This window comes from Podarcis filfolensis (assembly GCF_964270895.1).
Source record: "Podarcis filfolensis genome assembly, chromosome: 11".
NCBI lineage: Eukaryota > Metazoa > Chordata > Lepidosauria > Squamata > Lacertidae > Podarcis > Podarcis filfolensis.
The window spans coordinates 938,920-956,348 of record NC_139613.1 but is presented as its reverse complement, the minus strand read 5'-3'; the positions used below and the strand labels follow the sequence as shown (position 1 = coordinate 956,348).

The 17,429-nt window shown below is 50.8% G+C and overlaps 1 protein-coding gene across 2 annotated transcripts in view; it reads right to left on the bottom strand.

The window, feature by feature from the left end:
• The window catches only part of ATOSB (atos homolog B), a 33,547-nt gene extending 24,617 nt beyond the window's left edge, over positions 1-8,930 (bottom strand). The window contains exon 1 of one of the 2 annotated variants that reach the window (XM_083575705.1): positions 8,851-8,930. The gene's annotated coding sequence lies outside the window, so the exon portion shown is untranslated. Of the gene's footprint in view, positions 1-68; positions 234-8,850 lie in introns of those variants that run through there. The other variant, XM_083575704.1, reaches the window with a different exon arrangement.
• Between the last annotated feature and the right edge of the window lie 8,499 nt (positions 8,931-17,429).

Below are 17,429 nucleotides of genomic sequence, written 5' to 3'. Positions count from 1 at the left end.
TGCTGGGGGGCGTCTTCCCAGGATCCCCCTTTGGGGAGAAGCCCCTGGGGCGGGCGCCCCGCGCTCACCTGGCAGCCCCCTCCCGGCGAGCCCGCTCCTGGTCCCGGCCTGGGGCAGCGGCAGCAGCAGCCCCCCTGCAAGGGGCGACGAGGACCCGGGAGCCCCCGGCCGCCGGCCTCCCGCCTGACTCACCGCCCAGCTCCATTTCCTACCAGCTGCTCCGGCGCGCCCCGCCCCCGGCGCGCCATTGGACGGCCCGCCTGCCCCTCAGCCCCGGCCCCGCCCTCCCCGGGACCAAAGCCCCGCCCCCTCTGACACCCCCACCCCCAAACCGCCCCCCACCCCCAGTCCGCGCAGCCCCGACGCGCGCAATCCCTGGCGATGCGCCGCTCGCGGATGCGCAACAGCCGGGGCGCACGAGCGACTCCGCGCCGCCCTGGCTCGCCCTCCGCCGGGCGCAGCTTCTGGGCGCAGGGGCACCGCCCGACGGGGAGATCCCGGCGGAGGAAGGAGACGTGGCGGCGACCGAGGGATCCTCGCGCGGAGGCGGGAGGGATCCCTCGGCGGCGGGGAAGGAGCGCGCCGCTGCTCCGCCGCGCTCCCTGGGGGCGCAGCGCGCCGGGCGCAACGCGGAGAAGCTCCACCAGGGAGAGGATCCATTGCGGGGGGGGCGCCCCATGTTACCAAAGATTTCCAAAGGGCGGCCCTGCCAGGTTGGCCGCTTTCCAGGGCGGGGGGGGGGGTGGGAGGTGCGTTTGGGGAAGGTTTTTTATGCGCCCTCCCGCGCCCTCTGAAAGGCCGGCTCTTCTCGCGCTTCTGGGGCAACCTCAGACACGTGGGTGGCAGCCGATGGAGTTTTACGCAGAGGAGACCCATTGAAATCAATGGATAGCTCAGTTGGTGGAGCATGGGACTCTTAACGTCATGGGTTCGAGGTCCACGTGGGGCAAAAGATTCCTGCACTGCAGCGGGTTGGGCTAGATGACCCTTAGGGTCCCTTCCAACTCTCCAATTCTAAGATTAATTTCAGTTGGTTCTACTCTGAGTAAAGCTTCATTGGAATACCACCCCTGTGCCTTTTAACTTGGCAGGAGAGTGAGTGTGTCTGGGGAACCTGGATCCAAGGGGAGAGCTGCAGTGCAGGTGCAAGTTCAGTTCCCAGTGGCACTGCCTGGCCTACCCACCGGAGGCTCGTCCTCCTACCAGCAGCCCCGGAGAGCTGCTGCCAGTCTGTGCAGGCAACACCCAGCTACATGAACCTGACTTCAGTGCAAGAGGCTGACTTCAGTGCAAGAGGCGTCATTCGACAAGGGGCAACTTAAGTTTTAATACCAGATAAGCCTGGCTGGCCATTGCCTGTAGTGATTGTCCTTTGTAGGTTGCCTTGCTGTCTTCTTGTTACTGATATAATTTTCATTTCCAGTTCAATTTAATCATTAGCAGAGCATAGGCAGAACTACCACTCAGCAGAGAGCAGTGCAAAGCCAGCGCAGGCTCCCCCTCGAAGGCAGTTCCATGACCATTTGGCGGCCTTTGCCAACCTCCTGTTCAGGACTACAACTCCCATCAGGAGTGTAGCGATTAGAGCGGTGGACTAGGATGTGGGGAACCAGGGTTCAGATCCCCACTGAGCCCTGAGCCTCACTTGGGCCAGCCACTGGCTCGCTCTGCCTAACCCAACTCGCAGGGTTGTTGTTGGGGGTTAAATGAGGAGGGGGAGAGCAGAATGAGACGGTGGGAGATAAATGGAACAAATAAATAATAAAACGTGAACAGAAGGTCCCAGCTTCAACTCTCCCCATCCCACCCCCATGACATTTCCAGGTAGGGAGAGGACAGACCCCCCGCCGGAGCCCCTAGAGAGGGGCTGCCAGTCAGAGTGGGCAGCACTGAACTAGGTGAACCAGTAGCAAGGCGGCTTTGTGTTGTTCTGAACCTCCAGCCAGGACCCCATTTCTGTGCCTGCCTCCCTCACTAGCCAAGGTGCCAGGACCCAGCAGCAGAGGAGAAAGGTTGGCAGAGGGGCACCCGGATCAGGGCCATTTGGAGGAGATGGCCGTGGGTCCCGGGGAGCTCGGTCCAGGTGTGCTCGCTAGGTCTGGGGAGACTGATCCCCTCCATGGAAACCTTGAAGGAGGTCTGGGCAGGGAAGAGGGGGGTGGATGAAGCACCCTTGCCCCCTCCAGCAACGGGGCGGGCGGCTGCTCTGGGGGTCCTGCTGGGAGTGGGCAAGACCTTGCATGGAGGAGACCTGCTGCCCTGCCGCGATCACCCCACTTCTGCCACTCTGGCAGCTCCTTCCGCAGCCCAGCTCTCCTCCAGCAGCGCCAGCAGCCCCTGCAAGGGTTGCCATGGTGACTCCCCTCCATCACGTGCCTCAGTGGCCTGGGCGGGCTCTGCTCCCCTTCCCTCTGCTTTGTCCCCCAGTGCAGAGGGGCTGAGACCAGGGCCAGATCCAGCAAGGGGGAGTGGGCTGCCTGAAAGAAATGCCAGGAGAGGCTGGGCAGTGGCCAAGGAAAGGAACTCGCCACATGCTCAGGGGCCAAGGCCTGGGGCTGAGAAGGCGTTCCAGAGCTAACTGCTTGGTGTTGCCTCCCCACTTTTTAGGGCTGCCCATTTAGCCAACTGCACCAAATGCCCGGCTTGCGCAATGTTTATTGACAGCATCTTCTGACTGTTAAAAGAAACAGGCAGCAGGTGATGAGCAGGCCCTTCTCTGCTGGAGCACCTGGAGAGGCTCTGCCACTTAGTGTGGGCAGGCCTGGGCGAGGGGCACCGAGTCATGCCCAGGACACTCTGTCTGCCGCTGAGAGAGTCTCTGTGCCCCAACGGGAGGCGGACGGAACCCTCTTAAGCCTTGGCCTCCTTTGGGAGGAAAGGCCAATTTATCAATCAATCAATCATTTAATTAAGAAGCAAAACAAAACATAGGAAGACTGGCTGCTGCATCAGGCCCAAGGCAGCCCACCGAGTGCAGCCCCCCCGTTCGCCCAGGGGCCAAGCAGATCAGCATTATTCAGAGGCATGTACTGGCCCCATCCCGATCCTGGAGGTGGTACACAGCGCCCGCCCTCTTCTCACCCCACTGTGCCACAATGGAAGCACCAAGGCACAAGGTTACCCAACTCTAAGGACGCAACCCTTGTGTCCAGCCCCCCCAGGGCTCCTCTCTGCTGGGAGGGGGGGCAGGGAGAAGCCCCAAAGAGTTGCCAGCCAATGCAGGCTGGGTCCTTGGCACAAGACCACCACCCCCATGGCCTGCTTGGGACCACCTTGGAGAGACGCGCTCCTTCCCCCGGACATCACAGTAAAGGTCAAGGGACCCCTGACCATTAGGTCCAGTCGTGGCCAACTCTGGGGTTGCAGCGCTCATCTCACTTTACTGGCCAAGGGAGCCGGCGTACAGCTTCCGGGTCATGTGGCCAGCATGACTAAGCTGCTTCTGGCGAACCAGAGCAGCACACGGAAACGCCGTTTACTTTCCCGCCAGAGTGATACCTATTTATCTACTTGCACTTTGACGTGCTTTCGAACTGCTAGGTTGGCAGGAGCAGGGACTGAGCAACAGGAGCTCACCCCATCATGGGGATTCGAACCGCCAACCTTCCAATCGGCAAGCCCAAGAGGCTCTGTGGTTTGACCCACAGCGCCACCTGCGTCCTCCCTGGACACCATACCGGCTCCAAAAGGCCTGCTCCCCATCAGTGCGTAAGAACACAAGAGGAACCTGCTGGGTCAGGCCAAAGGGGGCCCATCTAGTCCAGCCGCCTGTTCTCAGGTGGGGGGGCAACCAGATGCCTCTTCTGGGAAACCAGCGAGCAGGATCCGAGCACAAGAGTAGCCCTCTCATAGAATCATAGAATCATAGAGTTGGAAGAGACCACAAGGCCATCGAGTCCAACCCCCTGCCAAGCAGGAAACACCATCAGAGCACTCCTGACATATGGTTGTCAAGCCTCTGCTTAAAGACCTCCAAAGAAGGAGACTCCACCACACTCCTTGGTAGCAAATTCCACTCTCGAACAGCTCTTACTGTCAGGACGTTCTTCCTAATGTTTAGGTGGAATCTTCTTTCTTGTAGTTTGGATCCATTGCTCCGTGTCCGCTTCTCTGGAGCAGCAGAAAACAACCTTTCTCCCTCCTCTATGTGACATCCTTTTATATATTTGAACATGGCTATCATATCACCCCTTAACCTCCTCTTCTCCAGGCTAAACATGCCCAGCTCCCTTAGCCGTTCCTCATAAGGCATCGTTTCCAGGCCTTTGACCATTTTGGTTGCCCTCCTCTGGACACGTTCCAGTTTGTCAGTGTCCTTCTTGAACTGTGGTGCCCAGAACTGGACACAGTACTCCAGGTGAGGTCTGACCAGAGCAGAATACAGTGGCACTCTCCCCTGTCCAGTCTCCTTCCTGACCCTCAGGACCACACAACCCTCCCCCCAGCAGAGGATCCGCTCTGGGCACCCGGAACTGAGACATAATATGGCAGATAAAGGCTGTGTAATGTCGGCAGCTCACGTTACCGCCTGCTGCCCCCCTCCAGGACAGTCCCATTGCTCACGCGCTGGGAGACCGAAGGAGACAGCAGCGGTTATTTTTAGATGGTCCCTTTTGGGCCGGGAATCCCATGTGGAGGAGCTGCAGTCCAAAGGGCATTCCCACCCACCGGGCGGCACATCCCTCGCCTGCTTGCTTGCTCCCCAGGCCTCACGCTGCCCAGCCCTGGGCACCACCTCTGCCACCCTCCCCGGGCATCTGTTGTGCAACTGGGGCACACCAAGCTAGACTGAGCATCAGTGGCCACACCCAGAGCAGGCCGGACCAATTCTGGAATGCCAAAGCAGTACCTACCTCCAGCTGGATCTAGAAACGGGCACCCTGAGAAGAGGACAAGCTCCACTGCCCTCCAACTGGGCCACAACCCGCCACAGGGGGAGGTGTTGTGGCTTCACCTACTTCACCCAGGGCAGGAAGCAAGGGTGTGTGAAATCTCTCATGCAAGCAAGGTCAGAGGAGGAGGATTAAATTGCCCCAGCTGGAATTTGGCCCAGATCCCAAAGCTGGCTCTCCTGCAAGAGGGACTGGGCCTTCACCCGCACTTGCAATCCAGGCCACAGAGCACCCCTGGCCACTCGGGGCTCCAGCTCTTCAGGAGGGGACCAGCTCCCCTTGGGATCCAACTGGGAGATTGGGGAGGGGGCTCCCATCCAAGTCAGACACCGGCTGTCCAGCATTCACAGGAGCTGGCAGAGGCACAGCTTGCAGCCAGGAGTACAGGATTCAGCCATTTCTGCAGAACCACCCTAGGCGCCCAAAGCACTGGGGAAAACGCTTCAAATATTTATTTAAATTTTGTGGTCATTGGAGAGGGTGTGGAGAAAGAGGCAAATATATTTAAATGTTGAAGGGGTCCTTGCTGGTATGTCTGCATGATTCAGCCAAAACTACTCGCCCTGCTGCTCCCCCAGCTAAGAATGTAATATAAGCCTCCTGGATGAGGCCAGTGGCTCATTTAGTTCAGCCGCCTTTTATTTTTACAGTGGCCAATCAGATGCTCTTCCAAGATACCCACAAGCAGGGCCCAAGCACAAGGGCAGCCTTCGCTCCTGCGCTCTGCAGCCTAGATGCCCACGCAACCACTCTGATCCGCAGAACTGGCACTGTTCTATGTGCCACACGGCACCCATTTCGCATCTGTAAGAAATCCACCTTTTAGCGCAGCAGCAGCCGTCCTTGGAACTCCCTGCCTAGTGGCATCATTCAAGGACCTTCACCAAACTCTCTTTGGCACCTGCTAAAGAACTTTTTGTTTAAGTAAGCCTGCCCAAATATCTACAATCTGTTTGTAGTTCATCTTTCCTTCTCACTGCTCTTTGGATGTTTTAAATGGCCGCTTTTAATTGATCATTTTTATTGTTTAATTCTTTTTGCAAATTGCTTTGAGGAGTTATTTTTCCTTACAGTTAAGCAGCATATAAATTTTATGAAATAAATAAAATAAATTGATTTGTATTCAGAATCATTACTGCCTCCCGAGTCAACTACTCTCACTGCATTTCCCTACCCCCAAGTGGTGGGGGCAAATCCCCAAAATCTGTCCAAGTCAACTAAGTAAAATTATTTTGGAATATATTGACTCCTACAACATGGTAGGGAGAATAAAACACACTTACAAATCCGCCCCACACACCACAAACAAACATAAGCTGATGGCAACATGCAGGGTTGGAAAGGCCATGCACCGAGCATGAGCCTCCAAGACAGGACAAAGGCCGTCTTGGTGGCTGCTTGACATATATGAACACCCCCCCCCCCACACACACAGAAACACCCACCCACAAGAGCGTCTCCCCAGGGCTCCAGCCTCAGCCCATTTCAGAAGCCCCAGGCAAAAATATGGAGAGAGGGTTTCGGGACATGGAAATGACCTCCTACCAAATCAGACCATTGCTCCACTGAGTTCAGGATTGTCTACACTGAGTGGCAACTGGGACTCTTCAAGGTTTCAGGCAGGAGACATTCCCAGCCCTGCCTGGCGATACCAGAGCAAAGCAATCCAAAGCAAACGTGTCAATTTTATTTCATTTCGCTATTATAAATTTGCACACTGCTGCCCCATGGAGCTTTCGCAACACAACCTGCTTCTAAGTCCTTCAGGGAGGGTCCTCCCCCTGCCCCACTGCCAACGGGGAATCAGAGGCACACATGTGCTGCAGTGTGCGCAGAGGAGATTCCTGCACTGCAGGGGGTTGGGCTGGATGACCCTCGGGGTCCCTTCCAACTCGAGTGCCCCATGATCCTAGGCACAGGTCAGAGGATTGGCTGCAGCAACAAAGGGAGAGCAGCGTGGCTAAATGAGCAAGGCAGGAGACGTGAGAGGGGTCACCTCCAGCGTGTCTCCACACCTCGCTCTGGATGCCACGGAGTTATTCTGGATCAACAAGGGGCACAAGCCCAGGCAGGTCAGAGAAGAACTGACAGGAAGCAGCTGCCACCAACATGAGACTTCAGGGAGGGACCAAGTAGCCCCAGATTTAGGACGGTGTGGGCGGTTCCCCTGCACAGGATGCCAAGTCGAGGGCCTGCTAAATTGAGAAGATCCATAACTGAGAAGATCCATTTGGGGGCGCCAAATGCCGGCCTCACTCACCAAAGTCCAGTCCTGGGTCAAATGATGGGTGCTGCGCAAAGCAGGCCAATGCAATCATCGGGGAAAGCAGGGAAAGCTCAAGGTGCCATGTGGCATGAGAAGGAAGCCCCATTTGGGCACAGGGCATTCTTCCAGTGCCAAGAAGGGTTCAAAATCCCAAGGCTCAGGTGTCTCTGCAAGTGGCAGCCTCCAAAAGCATTCCACTCCTCCCCACAAGACGTGTATAATCACCCAGGGATCCTGCTCCCCACTCTCTGTGCACACTGTCCTTGGTGTTCTCCTCTCGCTGGGTGCCAACCGCCATGCGCTCAAAACAGCCTGGTCAGGATAACTCCCTCTTCTAGGCATCTTTTCCCACCCCCACTGCAACCTTCCCCCTAGCTGCTCCTTTTGTCTGTCTTAATAAGGCAGCTCTGTCCTGGCACGGGCAGCTGACTTGCCCTCCTGTTGCCCAGCACAGCACCTGGCTGGCAGACTGGTAGCGCCGCACAAATGACAGGAAGTCGTCACAGCACTGAAGCCAGACAGCGATGGGGAAGCCAGAGGTTGCCAGGCAAGGGCTGGGGAACAGGGCAGAAGTTGTGGTCATGAAAGGAAACCCAGAGCCCAGACACCCCACCCTCCTCGCCACAGACATTCTGGTAACTGGAGGTGGGGAGTAACCTGCCCAGAATTCAGCAAGATTGGGAAAGGGGGAAAGGAGGAAGTCTACAAACAAGGAGACGTCTTTAATGGTATTTTCAAATGTTCTTCTCAAGGCTCCCCGAAAGCTCTTGGTAGCAACAGCAGCTAAGCTGGCTCTATTTTTCTTTCCAATTTATTGTCTTTTACTAGTTCTAATGCTTGTTTGGGTCTCTTTATAATGCTATGGGCTGCTTTAGGCACCTTTTGGGACAGGGAGTGGCCTATTCATCCAAACAAAACCCTGAAGATGCCTGTGAACACTTACTCAGAAGTAAGTCCACTAAGTTCAGCTGGACTTATTTGCAAGTCAGTACGCACGGCATTGCAGCACAGAGTGGGAAAGAAAGGCCCCAAATTCAGGCACATTGAGACAGGGTGCAGAGATATGGGTGCAAAATCCGTAAAGCTAGGTTGTTGCTTTAATTCAGCTTTTTAAAAGTGCACACACAACAGAGCAACCAAGCTTGCAGTTCTCCCTGGAAGCATCTGAGCAGTGCCTGTGCAGCGATATTTCTGGGGTATTCCAGTGCCCAAACATTTTTCCTTAATGAGAAAGCAAGAATCAAAGCCATAAAATGGAAGGTTTGGGGTTGCCTAGAAAAAGAAGAAGGTGCCTGAGCGAGGGAACAATGTGGCTGGGACTCTTGCTGCAACATGGGACTCTTAATCTCAGGGACACGGGTTCAAGTCACACTTTTGGGCAAAAGGCACTGCACTGCAGGGGGTCAGAATGGATGACCCTCTACAATTCTAAGACCCCACATCAAGAAGAAAACCATGTCTACCACCCTGAGATCCTTGAGGAAAGGTGAGACAGAAACACAGTAAAATGAACAAGTAAGTAAAATCCCTCACCCCCACCGGGAAGAAGAATGTGCAAAGCAGCCCTGAAAGGCTCCAGCAGCTCTTGAGCAGAGCTGGGTGAAAGGGATCCTTTGCAGGAAAGAGCATCACCGCCCCATGAGCAGAGGCAGAAAAGGGCTCAGCAGCAGTCAAGTCCGATCCGGTTCTTACCTGCAGGCCTCCCGTCTCTGCAACCAGGCCGGCAGCGAACCTTTCAGGAGGAGGAACAAAGCAAGGGGGGGGGAGAGAAAAGAATAAAACACCCAATTCACGAGCAGGGCTTTGATGCAAAGCAGCCCCTCGGCTTTTTGGGGGGGCACAGGCTCAAGACCCCCCAAATCCTGCCTTCCTTTTCTTCTCTGGGGGCTGACACCCCAACCCAGCTCCACTTTGGGGGTCCCTTGCAAACCTTCCCATTTATTCATTTTTGGTGGGGGGAGAAGAAGAAAAAGGGTCGCGACACAAGGCAATCTTAGGGGGACAAGTGCTATGGACCCCCCCAAAAAAACACGCCCTTAAAGCTTCGGGAAGCTCTCCTGCGCAGCCCCCAACGGAATCCCCCCACAGCTGCATGGGATGCCTCTGACCCCCCAAAAAACCACCCCCTCCAGCCCCCCAAACCAGGCTCCTCCTCCCCCTCCCTGCTTGCTCCGGGGCAATTTCCCCCGCCCGCCCGCCCGGGATCTGCCTGCCCGGGATCTGCCTGCCCACCTGTCTCCCTCGCAGATCCGGGTCCGCGCTCGCCCCCGCCCGCCCCCTCCTCCTCCTCGCCGCCCCGCAGGAGCAGCAGCTTCCGGGCCCCGCCGCCCGGCCCCGCCCCCGCCCGCGCTCATTGGAGACCTCGGCGCCCGGCGGCCAATGGCGGGGCGCGGCTCCTGCGGCGGCCCCGCCCCCTCCACGTGCAGGTCTGTGATGACAGCGCGGTGGGCGGGGACGCGGAGGGAGGAGGGCGCGCCTGATTGGGCGGCGGGGCCGGGAGGGGCGGGAGGCGGGCGGCCGGCCCAGAGGGACCCTCCGAGGCCATCTAGTCCAGCCCCGCCGCCCGGAGAGGGAGCGGGCGAGGCTCGGCCGGGAGAGCAGCGTCCGCTCGGCCCCTGCCCGCCCCGGAGCTGGACGTGGACTGCTCCTGGGACGGGAGGTTCCCCTCGGGCCGGCTCTGGAGCGAAAAGCCTCCGTGGATCGCCCCAATCCAGCCGGATTTAGGCATAAGCTCAACAAGCTCTAGCTTAGGGCCCCACTCTCTTGGGGCCCCCAAAAAATGAAAGGAAAAAAACCCTGCATGTACATTTCCAAAATATAAGATAAAAAACAAATAAAATAAGACCGACATACAGCAACAGTGTTTTGTGTTGTAATAGGCTCCTATGATGTAAGTCATGGGCCCCACCTGCTAGCCTGATCCCTCAAATATCACAATTACGTACTTTCATAAAATACATATTTTGTTATGTGCAAATGGCTTTAGATACCTATTAGGTCCATAAATTAGCATATACTGTAGTATATCTTCAACACAAAGAACAGTGACAATTTGTTGTTGACAAAGGACAGCTGGACATATAAAGGGCCCCATTCCCTTCAGGAGCTGAGGGCCTCATCCAACCTCAATCCGGCCCTGGGTTACTGACATTCTCCAGGAGCTCTGAAAGGCCAGTTTGGAAGAGCTTCCCTTCGCAGAAGCCAGGCTGTTTCCTTCTTCAGCAAAATCCAATGTTTTGTAATGCTATATAGATATAGAAATGTTTTCCAGCACTTTCCCCGGAATCGATGCTCAGCTCCTGACCTGTATTTTCCAATATTCATTTTTTATAATTGGTATCACACTGGCCAATGTTCTCAGGGGCAGAAGTTGCTATCAAGAGAAAGTTACCTATTTGTTCTTTGCTTCGTTCAGAATGGACTTCTTGATTCAGAGACACCCAGGGAGGCTGGAAGAGGCTCAGGAGGACCAAGCTCAGCTGGGTAACCTCCAAAACTCTTTTATACATTATATTTGGGCCTGAAAAAGAATTCACCAGGGAACTCTGATGCAGCTTCCCCCAACTTGGTGTTGTGCACTACAACTCCCATCTGCCATCCACCAAGTGTTGTTTAGCTGCGCTGGCTGGGGTTGATGGGCATTGTAGTCCCTGTTACGGAAAGGGGGGGGGCATGTCTTCTTCACCTTCTTCTTCGCTACAATATATCAATTTATTTCCAATTGTCAATGTCAAAAGGGACTAAAATTTATAAAATTCATAGAAAATCAACGTGCCAATTTGCTCAATTTCTCTAGGACTCCATCACACCTCCCCTGTCCTCCATAATCCCTCAAGCAAGGTGTCAAGACCCTAATCCTGTCAAATCACTCTGCCAAGCCTTTCCTCCGGGCAATGCCAGGTGGCAGACTATGCATACATGGACCATTGTCTTCTCATCACCGGCACTCAGGATGTGCTTATCTGCGCATATCTCCAGCTCTGCATATTCCCCCCTCCCTCCTCCATATGTTAATCCGGTGTAACCCAACCTCTCCTTAATGTATTCATGATGTAATCTGTGTAACCCAACCTTTCCTTAATGTATTCATGATGTAACTGGGATGTGTTTTGCACTGTATTCTGGGACATGGGGGGAGTTTCAAAAGTTCATGTCACCCCTTTCTCGCTGTTCAATCTTGCCTTGAACCTGTTGCGCAATAAACTTGGATCTTCTGCAATTTGCTCCTGTCCGGCTGAGCTCATTTTCTTCCGCAGGGACCCACGGACTTAGTCCGATGAGCTGGGAGGCAGAGTAGCCCCGCACCCAGATTTTAGCCGTAACAGTTGGCGCCCAACGTGGGGCATGCGGTTCTCCCGCGTTGCTGACCGGGGGCCCCGAAATCTTCAGCCGGCACCGGGCCATTTTGCCTGGGAAGATCCTTTGGACCCTCGGCCATCCTCCGGGCGGTAATCAAAAGCCCCAGGAGTTCAGCCGGGGAGCAAAGAGGGATCCAGCCGGCTTATTCATCGATCCCAGGATCATCATAGGAGACACGTGAGTATAAGGAAAAGGAAAAAACCCAGTGCACTGGTGGGAAGGGGGTGGAATCTCCTGGCAACTGAATTCTCTGCCCTCCTCTCTATCGCTCCTTCTCGCCTGTCTCTTGGTCCAATTGGTGAGAGAGACCGTGGACTGCTGCTCGACCCAAAAGGGGGGTTCTGAGCTCTATCTCTTTCTCCTCTCAAACCCTCCAGTCAGCCGCACCAATTGAGAGTCCGAAAGTAAGACGGAGAGACCCGGCTTGGAAAGACAGCCGACTCTCTGCAACGGGCATCTCAGTTGAAAGCAAGGGGCTGGAGTTCTTCTTCCGAACTTCCCGAGCGCCCTTACGGAGGGGGCAGGAAGGGGTCTTGCTTTCTGTCTCAATCCCAGCCGCACTGGTCGGTGCCACGTAACACGTGTATCGTGCGTGAGCCCGCTTCCAAAAGCAAGGGGGATTTTCGGTTCAAAACTCTATCCAGGGATCACCCAATCTGGCACCGCACGGCGCGGGCGTCCAGTAGGGCCCCTTTTCCTGAGATTGTAACGATAGGTAGGAGGTTGCCAGGAGGGATAGCTCAAGAGGAATTGGGCAGGATTTGGCAGAGTGGAAAGGAAAACCCCAGGAAATAGATAAGTAAGGAAGGAAGAAAATAAGTGAGAAAGGAAGAAATAAGGAATTAGGTAGAAGAGCTCTCTAAAAGGAAACCCTGTTAGGAAGTTGCCAAGCAACAAGGAAAAGGAAAACCCTAAATAGCCCCCTGTACAAGTTACCCAAATCCTAATCAACCTCTCTCTTTCTCCCTTCTCTATCCCAGACACCCCCCCCAAAACAGAAAAACAAAAAAAAGCAACAACAGCAATGCATGCATATATAAAGGGGTACCCAGTCAACCAAGCGTTGTGAGCCCTGCCAGTTTGATTAACTGGTGGTGTGTTTGAAGAGGCAAGGAAGCTCATAAAACCATGTGGGACCTTCCTACTAATTTCACTTAATGAAGCCAAAGGAAGCGGCCCAACTCCTTGCGATAACCAACTAAAGAATGAGAATATATATGTTTACATGTTGTCTGTTATGTGTGTTGTCTGTTAATACATATATGAGAATATGTATGTTTACATGTTGTCTGTTATGTGTGTTGTCTGTTCCTTCTGTCTCTGACAGACTGCCTTTCTTAAGTGTGCATAGTTTAAACTACAAGCTTGCTTCAAAATTTAAATCTAAGGAAGCCATGTTGGACCTTGTCAACCTGAAACAAGACAAAATGGAGAATGAAGTATGCAAATGTTTGTTCTTTGAGAGAAGCTCTAAAAGAGAGTTTTCCTCCCAAGTGGTAAAATCCTGTATACGTGCTACTTGTGTTCTGGAAGGAGGATTACCCCACCTCCTTCCTCTAGTTTAAGTGAGGAGGGTGATTTTAAGTCTAATGGTAAATGATGTTTTGTTGTAACTTTTGAGTTTGTGAGTACACCTGTGTTCCAGTCTATTTTGGAATGTGAAGTTAATCTAATGTTTCTGCTGCAAAAGCCTAGTTGAGCACAATTGCTCTCTCAAGCTAAAATGCAGTGTATGTATTTCATCAAGCATATGCCTATGAAAGTATGGTGTTCCTTCTAAGAAAAATATGTGAGTCCAGTTTTAACTTTGATTTGGTTGGACAGAAGAGTTATTGTAAGGCTCCTGATATCAGTCTCTATAAGACTTCCTGGCCTCTTTCCTCAGAAAATGCCCCCCCCCCTTGTTTCATTCTGTCTCTTTTTTTCTCCCTTCTTACTTCTGTGCCAGGTAAATTTACTCCCGAGTAAGCTTCCTTTAAAGGAAACTGCAAAGAGGGGGGGAGCAATCTTTCCTAAGGTACCCTGCATCTCACTTTCCTATGTGTGGTTATTTAAAAAAAAAAAAATCAAAATTAGGCTTACTATTCCTCTGCAAGTTCAGAAAAAAAAAACTGTTCACTTCAATCTTCCTTTAAATATCATTTCACTAGGAACTTGCATTCTTTAGTCTAAGGAAGTAAACTCCCTCAAACTATCTCAAGATCTGCTAAAAGGGTTCTGTGTAAAGTTGGGTACTTTTATTTTCCTCTTCATTAGTACATGATAGGAGCATAGATGTTTCCTTTCTCAGTTGTAAATCTGTACTTAAATGGGTATGTCTCTTTGATAGTACAAATCTTGCTGTGAACCCTATATTTTGGAGGGTTGGGCTAGATGACCCCAGGGTCTCTTTCAACTCTCCCAATTTGTGGCTGTGTGGAAGGGACATGTGTCTGCAAGCATTGGAGGGTAATTCTTAAATTCTGGTGTGGTGATGTAGTTGAAATTCAGCCTAGCTTTGCTCTTTAGTTTTAAAAGGTGAGAGGTGAAGCCTTGATGGTTTTGAAGCACAACTGGTAATATCAAGCATTTGAGTGATTAAAGTGTTTATCATTTTGTCTACTATTTAAAAATCAGACTTCAAAGTCAATTCAAAGTTTAAGCACATAAAAATACATATGCGCCTTGACCAATCCTGTAAATAAAGGGCAGAAATATATATATATATATATATATATATATATATATATATATATATATATATATATATTGTCTGCAAATGGTAAGGCTGAAATGACTGAGAATATTAAAAAAAATATATATAACCTATGAATTTTGACTCTCTGGCCATTTTCCCCCATATATAAGGGCGTGGCATTGTTCCGCGAATGGCCAGAGGGATATTAGCCCTTTCCTGTACATAAAGGAAGCAGTCCCTTTGCTTGGGCTACAATTGCTAGCTTTGGTGAATACTTGAATTGCTGAGTTTCTCTTTTTTGTTTTAAAATCTAACCCTATTTTAAAATCTACTCCTTACCCTCACCTTCCCTTCTTCAAATGGTAATTTAGCCAAAAGATTCAACATTTTCAATAGTATAAAAGGTTTACTGAGACATGAACTCTGTACATGCACAGAGGCTAGATCACCTTTAAAAAAAAAAAAAAAAGCACAAAAGAGAGAGAGAGGAAGAAGGGGGGAACTGTAAGGGGGAAGAGGAGGTTTCGAGAGCTTGGGCTGCAGGGAGAAACTTATCCAAATTCCCTTATGTAAAACTTGGAACCATTGAGGGAAATCCCCCTTAATGTGTCTTTTGCTCCAGGGGCTACGGAAGACAAAAGGGTTAAAAAAAACAAAACAAAAAAAAAAAAACAAAAAAAAAACCAAAAACCTAGCCCATCAAAAGTCAAGAGCTTTCCAGGTTCCAAATCTTAACATGCCAAATTCTTTTCACAGGTAAACATCAAAACGCTCCCACTGTGAGTTCCACTCTTGACTAGTCCCCCCCCCACGGGATTTAACTTTTACAACAGGCTTTGTGTGCATTATAGGAACAGCATTCCTGACTGAGATTTTCAAAGAAAGAAAGAAAAATTTTGTTTCCCCCTTTAAAACAGGATACGTGAACTCGGACCCACATAAGCAAAAAGTTTAACAACTTGCCAATTGTGTTCAAATTAACAAAGGTTTTGTCCCTTCGTTTCTTCCACAGCCAAACTAAGTGAAGGAAAGCAAACAAACTTGGCAGATAATAACAGTAATTATATGGAAATGTGATAATAATATTGGAATGAATAAAATGCTTAATCCGCTAAGATTTTTATTATTTGCAGCTTCCCACGTAAATTGAAGGACATCCTTTTTTGCCTTTTTGCCCCTTCTAACTCTGTCTTTAAGTCCTGCCCCTTACAGGATATCACTTCTACAGATGTGTTACTACAGATCCAATGAAAAGCTTCGCCACCACAAGACTATTACCTGCAGCAACAACAACAGACACCAAAGTTTTCAAAGTGGCCACAGCAAATCCTTTCAAAGGGGAAGTGGGGCTGACAAAGGGGGGTGGAGTAGAATTCTAAGGACATCTTCTCACTTTTGAACCTCAAGACTGTGCTCCAGGATTCTAAAGATACATACATAAAATATCACAATTGTCTCAAGATATGCAACTGATACTTAATTAGTTTGTTTTGTATTATGTGTTATTATGTAGGAATGTTGAAATGTGTCTGACAAGTGTGTTATTTCCACAAATGGGAAGGGGGGGCTATTTTGTGGCTATTTTTGTGTGTAATTGTTTTTATGTTTAATGTCTTATTCCTTACAACCCAGTGGAGGATTCTCATACATTTTATGCTTTTAACAGACCAGGCTATTATGTAGTCCAATGTTTAGAACTAGATAAATTTATAACCACATTTAGTTGTTTCACCTGGCACTCTGCCAACTTCCCTACCCATTTTAAAATGTGCTAAAACTCACTTTACCAAGGAGGAGCTTCATGAAAGTGCATATGCTTTGGTTTAGCAGGAATAATCCCTTATAGAGTTAAATTGACTTATTTGGACAAATGCCCTCTAAGAATGGTTTTATTTTAACAGATTGGTTTGAGAAGTTGGGAACCATGGGGCAAGATAAATTCAAATTGGACTCATTTTGAATTGGGCAAGTGTATCCAGGCTGCAATTAGCTTTTTGGTCCTTAAAGTGCAAGTGAGCAACTTCCCATGACTGCAAGACCAGAGCCTATAATAATAAAATCCCATAGAATGGCCAAGGCAAGGACATTTCCCTCATGACGTGCCCAAACCTGTGCCAGCTGGGGTGAGTGCCAGGCAACATGGTTAATATGAAAGCCCTAAGTGGATTCACCAGGGATTGCCACTACTATGACACCATGCCGGTGTGAGACCACAGAAGAGCTACCTTCGCACCTGAGAACACAAAAACGGTGGAGCTAAAAAAAAACCAAACTGCATTTTTTTTTTCAGTCAGTAGCGGACCTTCCTGCTAAATGTAAAGCATAGACCACTATTGAACAAAATACAACAGGTGTTCTTTTATGTGATATCCTATATCCAGCTATCTGCACTACTATACTTGCAAATGACCTTAAGAGGCATGGCTTGCAAGTCCCCTTCAGGTTTGCACAAACCCACACATCTAGTACGGTGGATACCAAGTTATTAGTGCATATCTATACAACATACACGTACATTATTGTATTGGTCCGTGTTGCTCCCTCCTTTGCTGCCCTGCTCAACCCACCTCCTTTTCCATTAAAGCCTATTCCCACTCACAGGGCACCCCTACCTTCACCGAGATTTAGGGTGCGGAGAAAAGATTTGCAAGTTCTTACAGAACTTTAATGCAAATCTATCTCCGAATGGGGGACTGTTACGGAAAGGGGGGGGGCATGTCTTCTTCACCTTCTTCTTCGCTACAATATATCAATTTATTTCCAATTGTCAATGTCAAAAGGGACTAAAATTTATAAAATTCATAGAAAATCAACGTGCCAATTTGCTCAATTTCTCTAGGACTCCATCACACCTCCCCTGTCCTCCATAATCCCTCAAGCAAGGTGTCAAGACCCTAATCCTGTCAAATCACTCTGCCAAGCCTTTCCTCCGGGCAATGCCAGGTGGCAGACTATGCATACATGGACCATTGTCTTCTCATCACCGGCACTCAGGATGTGCTTATCTGCGCATATCTCCAGCTCTGCATATTCCCCCCTCCCTCCTCCATATGTTAATCCGGTGTAACCCAACCTCTCCTTAATGTATTCATGATGTAATCTGTGTAACCCAACCTTTCCTTAATGTATTCATGATGTAACTGGGATGTGTTTTGCACTGTATTCTGGGACATGGGGGGAGTTTCAAAAGTTCATGTCACCCCTTTCTCGCTGTTCAATCTTGCCTTGAACCTGT